General features: G+C 44.3%; 1 long non-coding RNA gene across 12 annotated transcripts in view; it reads right to left on the bottom strand.

Annotated features, from left to right (window-relative positions):
- LOC103690608 (uncharacterized) overlaps positions 1 to 17,516 on the bottom strand; it is a 67,795-nt gene that overhangs the window by 33,759 nt on the left and 16,520 nt on the right. For 2 of the 12 annotated variants that reach the window (XR_015633167.1, XR_015633166.1), the window contains 2 exons: positions 3,238 to 4,137; positions 1,590 to 2,334 (listed from right to left, as the gene is read on the bottom strand). This is a non-coding gene — a long non-coding RNA (uncharacterized LOC103690608). Of the gene's footprint in view, positions 1 to 171; positions 206 to 380; positions 713 to 834; positions 1,014 to 1,215; positions 2,335 to 3,237; positions 4,138 to 6,272; positions 6,378 to 17,516 lie in introns of those variants that run through there. The other 10 variants (XR_015633169.1, XR_015633165.1, XR_015633171.1 and 7 more) reach the window with 10 other exon arrangements.

Below are 17,516 nucleotides of genomic sequence, written 5' to 3'. Positions count from 1 at the left end.
TTTGTTTTTATTCTTGGGAATTTGGGGAGTTTTGTTGAGTTTTTTTTTTTTCTTTAAGAGAGAAAGAACATAAAGTTAGGAAGAGATGAGAAATGAGGAAAATTTTTGACTGAAACATATAAAAATTTAAATAAAGATTAAATTTTTAAAAAATAAATTGGGAGCGCTTACCTAGGAAGCGCAAGGCCCTGGGTTCGGTCCCCAGCTCCGAAAAAAAAAAAAGAAAAAAAAAAGAAAAAAAAAAGAAAAAATAAATTGGGACCGCAACTTTTGATCATAAAAGAATTATTATTATTATTATTATTATATTCAACTTTCTAATAAATGAGTCATTTGGGGAGATTAAAATAAAAGGAAGAAGCAAAGGAAGTAAAACAGACCCAGCCAAGCTGTGGGGAACCACCAATCAGCAAGTGTTCCTTCATGGCTTCTGCCCCCAGGGTCCTGCCTTGAGTTCCTGCCCTGACTTCTCCAGGCGATGGCTGTAGTGTGGGAAAAGAAAGCCAAATAAACACTTTCCCTTCCTGAGTTGCACTGAACCGTGGTATTCATCATAGGAACAGGAAGCAAAACAGGACATGTGCCCTCTTCCACCTCTGCCCAAGGCTGGGATTTGTGAGCCAGGAATGGGTTGATTCTGTGCATCTCACGGTGATGACGTATTACAATATCAACTCAAGATCAGCCTTGAATAGGCTTCTCATTTCAGGAACTGAGAGAAACAGAAAAAGATAAAATAAAATAAAATTATGGAATGACCCTTTCTCACCAAGGAGGTGGGTTAGAAAGAAAGAATCACAGTATTTCTGGTTCGGAAGGGTTTTATAAAATGACCTTGGATCATTTCTTCATGGAGCCTCAGTTTCTTTAGCTGGAAACCGGTGATTAGCCTTAGCCATTCCAGCCCTAAGGATGAGAGGTGGAAGCGCTTTGTAAGGACATTGTAAGATAGGTGGTTAGGCACCTGCTGTAGCATCCGTCTCACATCCTGCTCCAGTGCGTGCCTTCCGGATCTGTAGAGAGCAAACACTGCCTTTTGCACCTATGCTTCTGACTTATGCCATTCTGATGCTGGAAGTGCCCACAATGGTTGGTCTATTATTGGGTTTGGTTAAATTGGCATAGGAAGGCTAAAACCAGCAGAACCAGCACCAACCTTTTAGTTTCCCATTCCAGGAGCCAGCCTCAAAAGACAATTTCTAATTTCTTGTTTTTATAAATACAGTGGGTGTGTTTGTTTCTTCGCAACACACTAAAGGAAAATGGACTTCTCATCACAAGACTGGCTAGTCTGTCTTTCCTGAGATAATTCAGCCCTACTCCCTAACCTAGGAACATTTGCTCCAAACTGGAACTTGAGCATTGAAATTCAGCCTAGTTGGGTGGACTCTCCGGTGCCTCCCCACTTTCCTGTCTGAGCCTTGATGTCCTGCCCTGGAACAAATGTCCATGATTCCAAATGGGGTGAACCTTCAGGAAGAGCAAGAGGGCTGCGAGGGAGGAGTTTGGGGCTCAGGAACACCCAGTTTCTTGCTCCGGAGTCCATCTCTGCCTCTGAGATAGTCAGAAGAATTTATGCCACCCACATTTGCTTTATATGTTTATTCATCCTTTGAAGTGACTAATTAAATTCCACATACTAAAGACATACAGCACGATGTTTTGATACCACTACACATTATGGAATGACTAAATCAAACTAATTAATGTATGAATCACCTTATCGTTTTTATAATACTGAAAATAAATTCCTTGCAATCTTTTAAGAAGACATTATATTATTATCCTATATTAACTCTGCTCACCAGGTGCAATAATATTCTTTACTTTCTCTGTGTAACTGAAATTCTGCATTCTTTTTACCAGTCTCACCAAATCGCTTCGATAACCTCTAGAATGACCATTCTCTTTGCTTCTATGGTTCAGTTTTTGAGATTGTAAATGCCATATTGTCCCCTTGGGGTTCAGGGCTCCCAAAGTGTGACAGGCTGCAGAGGGCTACCCAGCTCCCCTGACACATTTACATCCTCACTTCACTTACCACGCCCACCAACTCTAAATCAGCCAAGATATTTTAAACCTTGTTTTGATCTCCTTTGCATATCAGTTACACTATTTCTGAGTGTGTTTATTTTTATTTTTTTTCCGGTGGTGAGCACATTGCTTTGAGCCCTCTTGTAGCACGTTTCCACTTCCTCTCACTTTCCCGCATGCCTCTGCGACCTGCAGGCATGTGGCTCAGAGCAGGCTGGATGGTTTTCATAGGTCTGGGAACTTTGCTGTAGCCAGGGGACATAGGTGCTTCCGCCTCTGGTGTCCCGTCACTCCTGACATCTGCAGAGATGAGATGAAATTTCACTTGTTTCCTTTGGCCCATCTTCCAAGGAATTCCCAGTCTGATAGAGGGGAAAGACACTGAACTGCACAAAACAGAGGCCAGGGACCTACTCCTAGCTCTGACGGTGACTTTGAGAAAAATCCTCATCCCCTTTAGGTTGGACTTAAAATTCACAAAGCTCCTGTGTTTCTGTGCTACCCGGAGACTCACCAGCATAAGAATTCTGCAGCATCAATAGCAAAGTAACTGTATACTAAGTGTTATTTGTGTCTAGGACTGTGAGCCAATGCATTAGAGATATTGCAGGATTGAGCAAGCATTTTAAGAGGTGGTTACCGAGAGGATTTCTGGGAGGATCATGTGTTCTATGACTTGTGGGACATGCGTGCTAAGCCCTGTGAGTTGTGCTGTGACTGAGCCACTCCGCGCTCCTCAAACAGCAGCATACTCAGCTAGGAATATTACTAGCCCAGTACTCACACTTGTTCTCACTGGTTACCAACTGTACTACTGACTCTGACTATGTTGGGCATTTGTTTCGAAAGCTCTAGCTTCAATGGTCACAATTCCTTAACTATCCAGGGAAACCAACAGCATCCTGCCTGTTAGAAACTAAGTTTTGGAGTAGAAGAGCAGGGCAGGTAAGAGGTGCCTGCTGAAACCAGATCATGAGATTCAGATAGAAATCTCCATTCACCCTCCTTGCAGTTTGGGACAAGTTGGAGCCTTTGAAAAGGAAACAAAGCTGTTTGACCTGCATAACACTGCGAGAGATAACTCCCCTCACCAGTGTTAAGAGCTCCATACAGCCAGCTCCACTATTACTGGTGCTAAACAGGAAATGAAAGGTCATTTTGTCCTGTCCTCTCACTTGAAAGAAGAGGAAACTTTGACTCTACCTGTGTCGCACAGATGGTTCGTAGCTGCGCTGACTAGAACTTTGATTTTGATTTTGAGGCAGTATCTCTGTCTGTAGCCCCGGTTTTCCACAAACTTGCAGCAAGTCTCCTGCCTCACTGTCTGTAGCATTTTCTTTTCTTTATAAACAGCAATGGGTTCCGGAGTTTTCAGGATGGACTTCCCTTCCCAGAACATATTTAGGAGATAAGAATGTTCCTATTTCCTTTAAGTTAGTTTAGAAGTTGCCTTAAAGTAGTGACTTGAGAAGGTGGAAGGCTCCATTTGCCTTGTGTTTTAAGTGCAGGGTCAGGGGCCAGCTTCCTTGGCTTGAGAAGATCTGGGGACGGGTAAAGTGACTAATGTGACAGATCCCAAAGCTGCCAGTCTCCCATCCAGAAGTCACATCTTACAAATTAACATACTGAACCTCGGGACAGAATGTTCAACAGCAAAAGGAAGACTTGAGGCTGGTGTCCTTTCCCAGAACCGAAGACAGAGATGGGGGACAGAGACCGACCGATCCCCCCGTATAACGAACAAATCTACTGCTTTCAACGCTAACTCCTCATTTAGATGTTGCCACAGGAAGCTTTAGCTGTCACCTTGACATTAACCTGAGTCACCTGGGAAGAGAAAGGCTCAGCTGAGGACTCTCCTACATCGGAGTAGAGGGTGGGCATTTTCTTCATTGCTGATTGATGAAGGAAGTTCTAAGTAGACTGTGGGCTACATCATGCCTAGGCAGGTGGAACGGCGCTGTACAAGAAAGGAAGCTGAACGTGTGCCCGAAAACAAGCCAATGAGCAGCCTCTCTCCACCGGATCTTCCTTCCATGGTTCTCGTTTTCAGGTTACTGCCTTGAGCTTCCGCTGAAATCAACTCTTTTCCTCCTCAAGTTGCTTTTGGTCATGATGTTTATCACAGCAACAGAAGGCAAACAAAACACAAATGTGAGTCATCTTTCCCTTCCCAACCTTCCTTCTTTTCCCCTCTAGCCACAAAGAAGTCACTGGACATAACACATGCAGTTAATGATGACTTACTGGACAGTCATTGCAAATCAAATTACTGCCACGATTGTAGGAATTTCTATTGGGCAGTGTTGTCTATACAGACAATACATTTGCAAAAACTTAACAGAAACATTGGCTCTGGTGTCATATTATCCACCCCCGAAAGTAAAAATTAAAATCAGCGTGGCATTACCAATTCATCAAAGAAAGTGAACCTTTTCAGGTATTTAGACCTAAGAAGAATCCCATGTGGTATGTCATGCAAATATTCGTGTACTGGCAAGGCAAGAAATGCAAGAGCCTTACAGACAAGGCAATGATGAATTTTAAATTTAGTTTCTGTCAAAGTTGAAGGTATTAGTTCCTGAAACTTAACTCATTGGAACTAAGACTTCGGAGAAATGGTTGGAATCTACAGGAAGATCTTAGAGACTTGGCTGAAGTGAATTTACATGCATAATGAAGCCTTGTAATGAGGCCTGAGTGGCAAGATGAAACAGGTAGGGTTGGTCTGGAAGGCAAGTCTCCAAACACAAGGCAAACCATACACAGAGGTTCTGAGTTGGAGGAGCATTAGGAGGTATGAGAGGGAGAAAGCTCAGTGAATATTAACTATGAAGTAGAGAGCTAGATGAAACCAAGCAAGGTGTCGGAGCCAGATCAGAAAGGGCCACATGTTTCATGGTGACCAGTCCATCAGGAAGGGGACTATCTTACAACTTCAGAAAAGTCATTCTCGGAGCTGAGGACACAAATCATCAGATGGCGTAATACAAACTGTAATCCCAGCACTGTAACCTTAGGAGGCTGAGGCACAAGCATTCTAAATTCTCAGCCTGGGTTATGGTTAAAACACTAAGCCAGAGAGTGAAACCCTATCTCAAAACAAATGTAAGAAGTGCGGGTGAAGGATGAGTGGAGAAAATCCAGTCACTGTTCTATGAAAAACTGGCTTATGGGGTAGTCAAAAATAGGCAGGAAAAGTATGAAGATGGGTGGGAATAAACTAGTCACCACTATGCGGATCTAACTGCATGTCTGCATATAGAAGAATGTAAAGGGATTGATATCCATCATCCTGCACAAAACTCAAGTCAAAGTGGATCAAAGACCTCAACATAAACCTCAACCAGATACACTGAATCCGATACACGAGAAAGTGGGCAATAAACTTGAACACGGTGGCACAGGAAACAACTTCCTGACCAGAACATCGATAGCATCAGCACTAAAATCGACAGCTAATAAATAGGACCTCATGAAACTGAAAAGCTTCTGTAAGGCGAAGGATACCATCAATAGGAAAAAACCACCTACAAAATGGAAAAAAGTTTTCACCAATCCCATATCCAACATAGGTCTAATACGCAAGACATATAAAGAACTCAAGAACTAGACATCAACAAACTAAATAAACCAATTAAAAATAGAGTATAGATCTAAAAAGAATCCCTAACAGAGGTGCCTCAACTGTCTGAGAAACACTTAAAGAAATCCTCAACATCCTCAGCCATTGGGGAAATGCAAATCAAACAACCTTGAGCTTCCACCTTGCTCCTGTCAGAATGGGTAAGATGGGAACACAAAAGAAAGCACATGGCGGAGAAGATGGGGAGCGGGAACAATTCTCCACTGCTGGTGGGAGTTCAAGTGTGGGCAGACACTTCAGAACTTAGGATGGCGGTTTCCCAATCAGAAAATTGGGTATCGATCTACCTCATGACCCAGCCATACCACCCCTGGGTAAATACCTGAAACATGTTCCATCCTGCCACAAGGTCACTTGCTCAACTATGTTCATAGCAGCTTTATTCATAGTAGTCAGAAACTGGGAACAACCTAGATACCCCTCAACTGAAGAATGGATGTTTTACAAGTGATACATTTACACAATGGAATATTATTCAGCTGTTTAAAAGAAATGGCATTATGAAATTTGCAGGCAAATGGATGTAAGTAGAAAAACATTATCCTGAGTGAGGTCACCCAGACCCAAAAAGGTAAACATGGTATGTACTCACTTATGCATGGATATTAGCTATAAATAAAGGAAACTCATGGTATAACCCGCAGATCCAGAGAGGCTTATCCACAGACATGCTGTAATCCGCACATAAGAAGTGTTCCTGGGAAAGGGAAATAGAATAGATTTCTTGCATGGACTGGTAGCGTCTGGGTTGAGAACAGGAGGGATCGGGTGTGAGGGATAGAGGGAGAGAATACATGGAGAAATGACTGGAATTGAGGGTCATTTCGAGGACCAGGTAGAAATCTAATGCAATGGAAACTCCAAGGAGGCTACAGTGGTGACATGAGTGAAAACTCCTAGTAATGGGGGACATGAGCCTGCACATCATCTGTAACTAGGCAGAGCCTCAAGTGGACCCAGCCACAAAACCTCCAACCTACTGTTTTTCATGCCTACAGGATGTGCTGGTACCAGAGCCTAGCATAGTTATCATCAGGGAATCTTCGCCTAGCAACTGATGGGAATAGCCACAGAGCCCCACAGTCAAACCTTCAGTGGAGCTTGAGGAGTCCTGTGGAGGAGGTGTAGGAAGGCTTGGAGTAACCAGAGTGATCAAGGGCACAAGAACACGGCCCACAGAATTAACTGGCTGAGACTCAAGTGGGCTCACAGAGATCACAGAGCCTATAGGGGTCTGACCTAGGTCCTCGAAATATAAATTATAGTTGTATAGCTTGGTGTTCTTGAGCAATTTCTAACAGTGGGAGCAGACACTGTCTCTGACTCTTTTGCCTGCCTTCGGGACCCTTTTCCTCCTCCCGGTTGCCTCGACTAGGGTTGATGTGAGAACATGTGCCTGGTCTTATTGTAGTTTGCTATGCCATATTTGGTTGATGGCCTTGGAGGACTGCTCTTTTCTGAGGGGGAATGAAGGCAGGGCAGTTGATCCAGAGGAAATGAGAGGTGAAGAGGAGAGACCTGAGGAGGGAGGGAATGTAATATATGCAAATGAGGTGGGATGTGTGAGAGAAAAATAAATAAAAGGAGAAAATAGTCAAAAGTATTTCAGATGTAAAGCCAGCATAACATGAATGATTAATTTAGACGGAACTTGAAAATGAAGAAAATCAGCGTGACTGTTATCTGCCCTGTCCCCTGCCAGGGTAGACACCCCTTATTGTGAGGAGCAAGACTCAAGAAAGAGGACTCAGGAGCAGGGAAGAATTAGCCTGTAGTGTATGTAGTGTGGCTCCTGGCGTGTGTGGAATGCCTATTACCTGCAAAGACAGAGCTCTCAGCTTGGAGCTCAAGGGAGAGTCAATAAAAGATAGAGGTTTGGAACGGTTGGAGTATAGAATGGTATTTTAAAGCCATGAAATTTAGAGAGCACCCAGGAAGAAAGCACACAGAAGACGGTCTCTGAGCACTTCAGGAATGTGATGTAGAAAAGCTGGAAAGGTGAGGTGTGCTGTTGATCTCTCGGGATCCCTGAAGCTCAGAGGAGAGAGTGTTTAAAGAGGCTTGAAGGCACAGCATTGTCATGTTAGCCCAGTAGATTTTGGCTTTGGGAGTATGTAGGTCATTGGTAAGCTTGATAAAGGCTGCTTAAGTGGCGTGATGAGTCGGAAGAAAATTAGAGCAGAGTTGAGGCCAGAACGGGAGCTGAGAGAAGTACAGACAGGAAATGTAGGTGTGTGTGTGTGTGTGTGTGTGTGTGTGTGTGTGTGTGTGTGTGTGTGTGTGTCAAAGAAGCAGAGTGGAGGGACATACAGGTCAAGGGGGAGTTACTGTTTGTTTTTTTAATGGTTACTGAGGTGTGTATATTTTAGAACAAGAGAAATCTATGCAACAGGAGAGAAATGTAGGAAAGGAGATGAGATCCCAAAGAAAAATGAGTGTCACTCAGATTAGCTGGAGCAGCAGAGGTAGGAACTGACACGGGCAGGCTAAGGAGCTGTTGATGGATGCAGTACTTCTTCTCTGAGAGGTGGAAGGGAACGTCATGACCCATGAGAAATGGGAGGGCAGAACGAGTCAGAAACAGTATAGAGGCCAAGATGTGGGAACGCTGGTCGAGAAACAGAAAAGAGAATTTTCTGGAAGCGATGTGGGACCCACAGAAGTTTGCGATCGCCTATTTAAAGTAAACGGATCAGCATAGTCTCCGACGTTTATGCTGCTGAGGAGCAAGTGGAGTCTGAGGCACGGTGTTGCACCAGATGGGGCTTTGCCAGACACAGTAAAAGGGAACCCTGTGGGGAAATGAGACTGCTGGAGAGAGTGGTTATGGTGCAGAGGAGGTTTGGATTAGGGAATAAACCCAGGAATCATCAATGTTCGGCTCATGTAGCCTCACTATCTGCCAGGAACCATCAGTGTGCTCTGGTGTCTTTTGCCCCATAAGGAAGCTCATTACTGGTTTCCTCTGGACCCCGCCAGATTCAGAAATCCCCACCAGGGTTGTGATTGCAGCCAAGTCTCATGCATTCCTTAGACCTGGGAGGCAATGTGGCTGGCAGGAAAGAACCTCAGACATGCTGAGAGGAGACCTGGGCTGGGGTCACTTTCTGTGGCATTTAGCAGATGGATGGGTTCTTTCCCTCCCTGGACCGGTTCCCTCTTGTGGTAAGCTCCCAGCCCAAACTGTAGTTAGCCACACAGATCTGATGAGATGGCAAATGTCAAACTTCTTACTTACAGGGAGGAACTAGGAGAACAGGGAAAGTTACCAGATTTGCCTGACGCTATAAGGAGGCGCCGATCACAAATCTAAGGCTCTTACTGCTGTGAGGTTTTGATTTCAAATGTCAGCGAATATAGGTCAGCACGGCCCATAAGCAACCTGCCTTAAAAATAGAAACAGATGAAATTGTCACAAGGAAAGGCAGAGCATTTCAACATCGGCCATGGGAAGCTACAAGCTCTTTGTGCAATGACCAGTCAGCCCACAGCCAGCACCGGATGTTGCTGCAGGCGTCCCTTCGAGGCCCTGCAAACAGTGAGAGCCAATCTAGAATCATTCCACAATCCTCTCAGTGCCTTGGTCTTTCCAAGCCTCTATCACCATCTCTGCAAAGTGGGGAGAATCCCGCTTCCTACTCAATCCCATTGGGAAGATGAGATTATTTTTTTCCAAGGGACAAGAATAATAACTGAAAATTACATTTGATTGCTCTGAAAAGTGGCTGGTAACAAAAGTAAAGTGTCACTCACTATTATTAAGTGTGAGGCAATCCCTCCCACCCCCTCCTTGTCCCGGGGCTAAGTGCAAAGCTGTGTGTATGTGACAGGCTATTTTTAAATTCCCATCTCTGGAAACATATGGTCCTGCGCCATGCCAAAGAGAGAAAAATGACCTGCTTAGGTCTGTTTGCTTGTTTGATTTGGTGGAACATTGTCTGTGTTCCTGAGAAAGATGTCTTCTGTTCTAAACCTTGAAGCTGAGTAGTAAAGCTCCTCTATGCTGTCTGGAAGAGTCCAGGCCTCAAGGTTGGCTTAGGCACCTGAGTTCTAACCTGGGAAATGATGTATGTACACAAATTTTCTCCAGGTCTCTCTGTATTGACGAAGACGTTGCTAAGTTAGTGGGATGATGCAGTAATCTATAATTTTTTTCTGTAGTGTTCTGAAAGTTTTGGCCACTCCATGGCAATAGTTTAGCTGTAATGATTTTTTTTCAAATACTAGGCCATCTATTTCATGAAATACAGGGGGTTCCTGAGCTTTGGGATTTCCTATAAAATGAAATGGCTCCCCTCATGGGTCTTCTAGTGGCATGCCATTATTTCTTGTGTTTTCTGTTTCATCAATAGCAACTACTGTTGACTGAATCATTTTTCTAACCCAAATATGATGATGTCATCATTGTCTTTAAATATGCTGGCCTTTAACATTTTATTTTATTTTATTTTATTTTTGCCACGCTGGAGCTTGAACTCGCCGTATGAGGCAAGGAGCACTCTAGCACTCCAGCACTCCAGCACTGAGCTCACTTCTTATTTTTTGTTAGTTCATATTGATGGTACACCCCAGTGGATTTCAGGATGCCATTTTTGTCTACATGTGGATTGTATCTTCCTGCTGCTTTCTCTTTCTAAACTGTCTCTCTTTTATTCTCACATTAATTTTAAACATCTAGATTCTTCATAAAAGAAGAAACACATCATTAATTATCCTCATGACTCTGGATTATTTTGCTTAACATGCTATTTAGTTCCATCCATCCTCCTACAAATGACAGAATTTTGTTCTTCTTTACCGCTGAATAATATTCTCAGTGTGTAGACATACTGAGTTTTCTTTACCCATTCAGCCACTGTAGGCTCTCGGGTGTGTAACGAGGAGTGGTATAGCTTGATCATATCGAATACTTCAGCTTTTGGTGTTTGTCAGGAACATCCATGCTGGCTTCCATAATGGCTGGACTAGCTGACATTCCCAGCGATAGTCTCCAGAGATTCCTCTGCCACACCCTCCGCGTAGTTTATATGTGCCCTTTAAGTGTGACCTAGCCTTACCTTTCTGTTCCACTATAGGACAAAGTCCGAACTCTTGTCAAACTTCCCACTCACTGGACTTGATTTTTCCACCAAATCCCTGGAAAGATATCGAGCTGTCCAGTTGGAGAAGAAATGGATAAAAGCACTTGTTTCCCAGGTTACATAAGAACCTGAATTTTCAGAACTAGGAGAGGAAAATCCCATTCGAGTAAACATGGATCTCACAATCCTTTTCCTTTCCATCTCCTCCTTCCATTCTTTGCTTTTGCTCCCCCTAAGAGACCCAGGATCCAAGCCTTTAGGTCAAATGATGAATGAAAGCAGAATTGTGACTGATTTAACACACTTTATTCAACAAAGTGGCATTTATCAGTGACATGGTGAGAAGGCAGGTCAGCATCTTCCAGGGAAAGACTCAATCAGGAATTTTTGTATTTGGTTTGGTTTGGTTTGGTTTGGTTTGGTGTTTTAAGTTTGGAGTGTTTTACACAACCCTGGGGACTGACAAGAATCATCCTAGTGGGGAGTGGTACTCACCTGGAGCGAAGTTCTCAAGAAGCCAAGGCAGAAAGATCATAAATTCAACCTCCTATGCATAATGTACTTATACTTCCAGAAACAAAGGAAGTGGGTTTGTCTGGATTCACACTTTCAAACAACTGCTGTCCACGACTGGGGAAAGCCTTGTGGAGTTCATGGTGGTGGGAAGATGTGGCAAGGTGCTATTCAGCTGGCAACATATAGGAAGCAAAGAGTCCACCCAGAACCTGGGCCAGGTATAACCTTCAGAAGCCTGCCCCTACTCACCAACTTCTGACTAGAAGTTTCCACCTCAGAAGTTGGAACTGAGCATTCAAGAAATAAGCCTGGCATTTCAGACTGAAACCATAATGTTCTTCCCCAGGGCTCTTAAAGGGATCATTGCCATCTCGTAATGAAAACTGCACTCAAAGTAACTTTAAGAGTCCCCAACATCTTAGTGGCCTCAAGATTGTTCACAAGTCCAACATATTTTCTCAGACTTATCATAGACTCTTAACTGTGAATCCCTGTACATGCTCTTTTTTCGTAAGTTACACACCTCCAAGATACAACAACACAGGCATCCCTATTCCAAACAGGAGGAACCATACCAAGAAAAGCCAGACCAAGCAAGGCTGAAACCTAACAGGATATACATTAACCCTGATGGCTCCACGGATGACATCTAGGACACATGGTGGTATGAAACAAACTCCAACAGGGTCCAGTTCTAGCTTCAGTAACATGGGCTCTCTCTTAGGGATGCAGATTTTCTTGGCAGATGCTCCACATTGCTGGCATCTCCAACATCTTGGGATCTCCAGTGCAACTTGGACTTTCACTTAACAGATTTCTAAACTGACCTTTCAGGGGCCTTTTTCCAAGACATCAATCCATGCTCCACATTCTCTGGGATGTATAGGCTTTTCTCTGGAATCTTTATGTAAGTCACTATGAGCCCATAACCATACAGATAGGCTTAGCTACCATTACAACCCTCCTCCTTGGTACCAACTTCCTGCATTTCTCATCAAGATCAGAATGCCAGCAGATAAAAGTTAAGGTAGGAAGAATTATTTGGGTTCACAGTTTCAGGGGGTTTCAGGGGAAGGCACAGCAGAGCTCACAGCAGTGAGAGTATTGTAGCAGGGAGCTTGTTGGCATGCCATCAAACAGGAAGCTGGACCCAAAGTCAGCTATAACCTGTAAAGGCCAACCACTAGGGAACTACTTACAGCAGTCTGGCCCCACCTCCCCAAGGCTCCACAAACTTCAAAATAGTAGCACAAGCTGGGACCAAGTATTCAAAGTGTAAGCCTATGGGGGACATTCCACATTCAAGTCTAATGCAAGCCAGATTCTTTATGGAAGTTTGGCTGGAGAATGTCCCATGCCTTTCTGACCTGCTTGTGTTATACCAATGAGAGCCAAAAGCACTTTGGGGTATTTTTGTTTAGGAGATCAGCAACCTAGGGTGTTGTTCTGGGCAACCTTTATACTTGCCGTTTTCAGACTTCTGTGACCAAAACAGACCAGAAGGACAGGAGCCTGGTTATGCTGACTTAGACATCAATTCATATGTGTGTCTATATGTATGCGTGTGTGTGTGTCTCTGTGTATGTGTCTGTGTTGTGTGTGTGTGTGTCTGTGTGTGTGTGTTAAACCTATGACTACTGGAGTTACCCAATCACACTGAAATTGATTTCAAGATGTTGCATGTATACTTCTATTCCTCAAGAAAATGTCTCTGAATTTTCTAGTAAAAACATCTGCCAGCTTTGTTCAGTCAAGCTTTTTTCTCCCTTCTTTGACAATAAGAGCAGGTTTGGTGCCAACACTCAGATCTGGCAGGTGTTTGATGACACATGTTTCTGATAAATGTTGATTACATAAGTTCATTCAAGCTAGCTACCATAGCTTTTGAGGCTTCATTGCTACTTAATATAAACTCTCCTTGGAAACCAGATGTCCAACACACACCATAACGATCTATTTTATTCCTCCTTCTTCTGGGTTCTCTTGGTGTCTGGTTCATTGAAGCAGTGAAAATTCTGGTACCCAGATCCTGACTCTGCCATAAGTGAGCTGTGAGGCCCTGGGAAGGTCACTTTATTACTCTGAACTTTAGGTTGTTCATTTCTAAAATCAAGGGGTAGGAGCTGTGATTGCCAAGGTCTCTGACATTTGCTGATGAAGGGACAGACTGGGGTAGCATGGGGATCAGTCCCAGTGAGGCAGAAAGACTTTATGGCCATTCCTCACTGGGAATGTACATGATGAATCTTAACTGAACACGATGGAATTCGCTGTTTTTATACTGGTAGTTCTCCAGTCAGGAAGGAGGGATTGGCCGCCTGGGGCTGGAGGGAAGTAGAGAGAAGTGGCTGAAGAGAGCTAGGCTGATGAAACAACCTGCAGATAGCATTATTATTACCATAGCTTTGTGATACTATTTCTGTGATTACGTTATGCTAAAGTGAAAGGGCCTTCAAGATACTTAAAGGGTAAAATCCTGGGGAAGGGGATCACTAAGAACATTTTCAACCTCAAGGTGATTCTGGATAACTCACTTGGAAGCTTTCATTTTTATGACAGATTACTTTTTAAAATAATATTTTTTTAATGATTCAAAAAGTCTACATGTAAAGAATCCAAAAGCCAAGTGTTCTAGTAGTCCATGAGGAGCCAAGCTGCAGGCTTTCCCCGACATTAGAGGTGCTTCACGTACGTTCTATCATTTGCTCTTGCAAGCAACCCTGGGAAAGAAAGCATCACCAAGACCTTCCTTTACCAGGTGGTAGAAAAGCAAGATGCTAATTGGTCAAGCTGCTGGTTCGAAACCTCAGGTGGTGGAGATAAGGCTGTGTGTCAACCCAGATCTAACCCGGAACTACCCATGACTACTATGCTCTGAGGCATTCTTTACTGCCCAGGGTAGCCTCCTTTGGCCTCTGGCAGCCAGCTCTGCAGGCCTGAATCAGGGTCACAGCCCCGAGTTCCACAGACTAATGGAGCGGAGTAGATCACCAGAGCAGCAGGAAAGCCTCGGTTATCAGCTAACTCGCTCACCTGACTTTGTCTGCTCTCTGATATTCTGGGAGCCAGAGCTGGCAAAGTGAGCTCAGAAACCCTCTCCTGCCTGCCTACTCTTCTCGAGACTTGGCATCCAAAACCAAAGAGATTTCCACAGGTCTGTCACCACAGACATGATTAGGAATTATTTTGTGACGCCACCTACTAATCCTCCTGGCCAGGATTAGACAGAGTTAACAGTTTCTTTAGGGACTTCCATTAGCCAACCTAACCAATAAAGTCAGGAGGGACTAAAGCAGAAATGTGACTGCGTGTGAGTCACTCAGTCTCGACCTTCGGCATGTTTTGAAAACGTGTTGTGAAACACTTTCCAATCAATACAGTGCTGGGCAGTAACGGGTGGGGGTTGTGCAAGAGGGGAGGTGGAGCGTTTATGTTGGGTCATTTGAGAGGTTCCAAATTCTTACTGAGAGAAGGACCCAAAAACACAAGGTCCCCATAACAGTGTTTAATGGAATCACAGAAAACCAAGCACCAAGGGGGAACAAAAGGGGACACCTTTCTTTGCAGCAGACTAGTGAAATGGGTGGCCTATGTACATACCCCCAAGCCAGAGAGCCTATCCCTTCCTGTCAAAGCCCAAGTCTGGTGTGTTAACCTCCGTTTGCTGCCAGACACTTCCGTGCTGCAGACAGTACCCTACCCTTCAGGCATTTCGAGTGTCCGAGGTGAAGGAAACAGCTGGCAAGAGGCAAGTGCCTAGAACAAGGGAGCTGAAGATGGTTCAAGGCCCACCTGCCCCTTGCGAGGTCTCTGACTGTAGGAGCAGTCATGTCCCCTGTCAGACCCTTTCCTAGTCTTTCCTTTCTACCAAGGAGAGAAGACTCATATGAAGCTTGAGAGTGATGAGGGACGTGCAAATTCTTTACAAGCCACGCACATGCGAGTGCACGCACGCGCGCGCACACACACACACACACACACACACACACACACACACACACACACACACACCACAGGACTATTATTAGTGGAAACCCATCAGTGTGATTTTCGCAAACTCAGATGGAAAGAATCTCCCATTTAAAGAATGGCACTCAGGTATGACTTTGTGGTTAGAGGCAAAAACCGGCCCTGAAGAGAAGCCTGCACACATGACAGAGAGCATTTGAGTGCCAGTCGGTGCCACTCTCAATCAACTGCAAGCCTGGGTGGCTGGGAAATGTTTAACGACTGGTTTTATGGTGGTTAAAAATAAATAAATAAAAATAAAATAAGACAAAACGAAATATATGATTGGCTGTTAAGTACTTGCACCACAGCGCTATGGATTCCACAATGTCAGTAACACCGGGTGAGGAGAAAATGCCCACAGCTGGCCCACACATGTAGGTACAAGGCAGGTCAAGCTCTGCTCCCCACTGGAAACTTCTGGAAGATTAGTTAATACAACGTACTTTGAAAGCCTGTTCGACTCGAGTTTTAATAAACAAAGCCACTCAATGTCTTCCTCGGATGCTTCAAATGAAAATTCGTACTTTTATTTAAACTTGTCTTGGTCATTGTCGGATAGAATCTTAACTGTGTATTTGTCAAAATTGCTGGCTTCTAAACTCCCGTCATGACATTGTGAGTATGTTTGTGGGGGAGGGGAAGTGTGACCCTTGGTTTTCAAATCTAATGACTGAAGAGTTGAGCAAACAGGGTAGGATGGAGCCTCGCAGGAAGAGGGGAGGGAAAGGTCTGGAACGGATTATAAGCAATCTCAGCGGTGACACTTGTACGAGTGGCCTGTTTTCCAGAGCCCTGATTCTATCTGTAAAATGGGAAGAGTTCTCTGCCTTTGCCTCACTCCCAGCACTACAACTGAGACTAGGAGCGCTAACACAGGGGCAGGAGTTCTGAAACCAGCAAGCTTGGGTTGGCTTTGAACTGTTGTATATTTACTTGTATATTATTACTCGAACATTTTGATTCCTCAGCTTCAGTACTGATGATAATAGGACTCCGTGCTGGGGCAGATAGGCCCTGCCCCACAACTCAGATCCTATTTCTGGAGTCCGGGCCCCTGTAGTGTGTCTGCTGCTAAGTATAGCTGTGCTCAAGAAGGCCTGTAAGACAAGCAGAACAGCCCCTGAGCACCCTAGGGGAGCCCTATTGCCCAGGGCCGATGGACATTGGAAACTGCTTTTGCCCACAAGCCTTCACACCAGCAGGGATCCATGGAGCTTTAAAAAACAATGTTCAGCCCAAACTCTGCCAGACAGGACTTTATCATAACCACCAAGAGCAGGATGTGGCCCCAGTCAACATTGAAGCGCATTATGGGGACCTGAGAATCTGCATTTTAAATAATTGTCTACATTAATTTACTTACAAGTAGAACTGACCCCCTCCCCCATAAAAAAAAATTCCTCTGCATGAGACCTGATGGAGTGGGCCCAAAGAAGGATTCTCTATTGATCAACCCAGACACTCAATAAGAAACAATGCTTGTTAGGGGAGACCCTGCCTGTGCTGTGGGAACTCTTATAACACGCTGCCAGGGTAGGCTCTTTCCTCCTTCATTACTAGCAGATTGAGACCTCTGCCCATCCTGCCACACACAGGGTGGTCAAGATGCATAGACATGCCACCCTACTTGAAGGACAGCTGCCTAGCCCTTACCAAAGGCCATCGTCATCAGAGAGACAATTTTGGACACATTTACCTAAAACACTGTCCATTCACACATTTCCTTAGAGGAAAGTTCTGTTGGCCAATGCAATGTCTTTTATACTTATCCTAATAGGCATCGTGTCAAAAACTGTTCAACCTCAGCTGGGTGTGGTAGCACACGCCTTTAATCCCAGAACTCTGGAGGCCACCACACTAGGCAGATCTCTGTGAGTTCAAGGCCAGCCAGGTCTACAAATTACTTTCTAGGACAGTAAGGGCTATGTATAGAGACCCTGTCAAAAACAAGCAGACAAACAAACAAGCAACCAAAAAAACTGTTCAATGTCTGTATCCATCTGCAATATCAACATACACGTATCGGCTCCAGCTACAGTAGACATAGAGAGAGCTGGGAATGGACACGTGATTTCATTTGTGTCTTTTAGGATTTCATCATCTTGGAAATTGAAGCTAAATGAAGAGCTACAGCAGCTTGGGATAAGACTAAGATCCACACAGGCTCTGAGGCATTTGGAGGCAGAAGAACCTAACTGATGGTCATTGCACTGGGACAGAGCAAGTGC

The sequence above is a fragment of the Rattus norvegicus genome, chromosome 11, assembly GCF_021556685.1.
Source record: "Rattus norvegicus strain SHRSP/BbbUtx chromosome 11, alternate assembly SHRSP_T2T, whole genome shotgun sequence".
Classification (NCBI taxonomy): domain Eukaryota; kingdom Metazoa; phylum Chordata; class Mammalia; order Rodentia; family Muridae; genus Rattus; species Rattus norvegicus.
The sequence above is the reverse complement of the archived record's forward strand: the minus strand, read 5'-3'. Positions and strand labels throughout refer to the sequence as shown.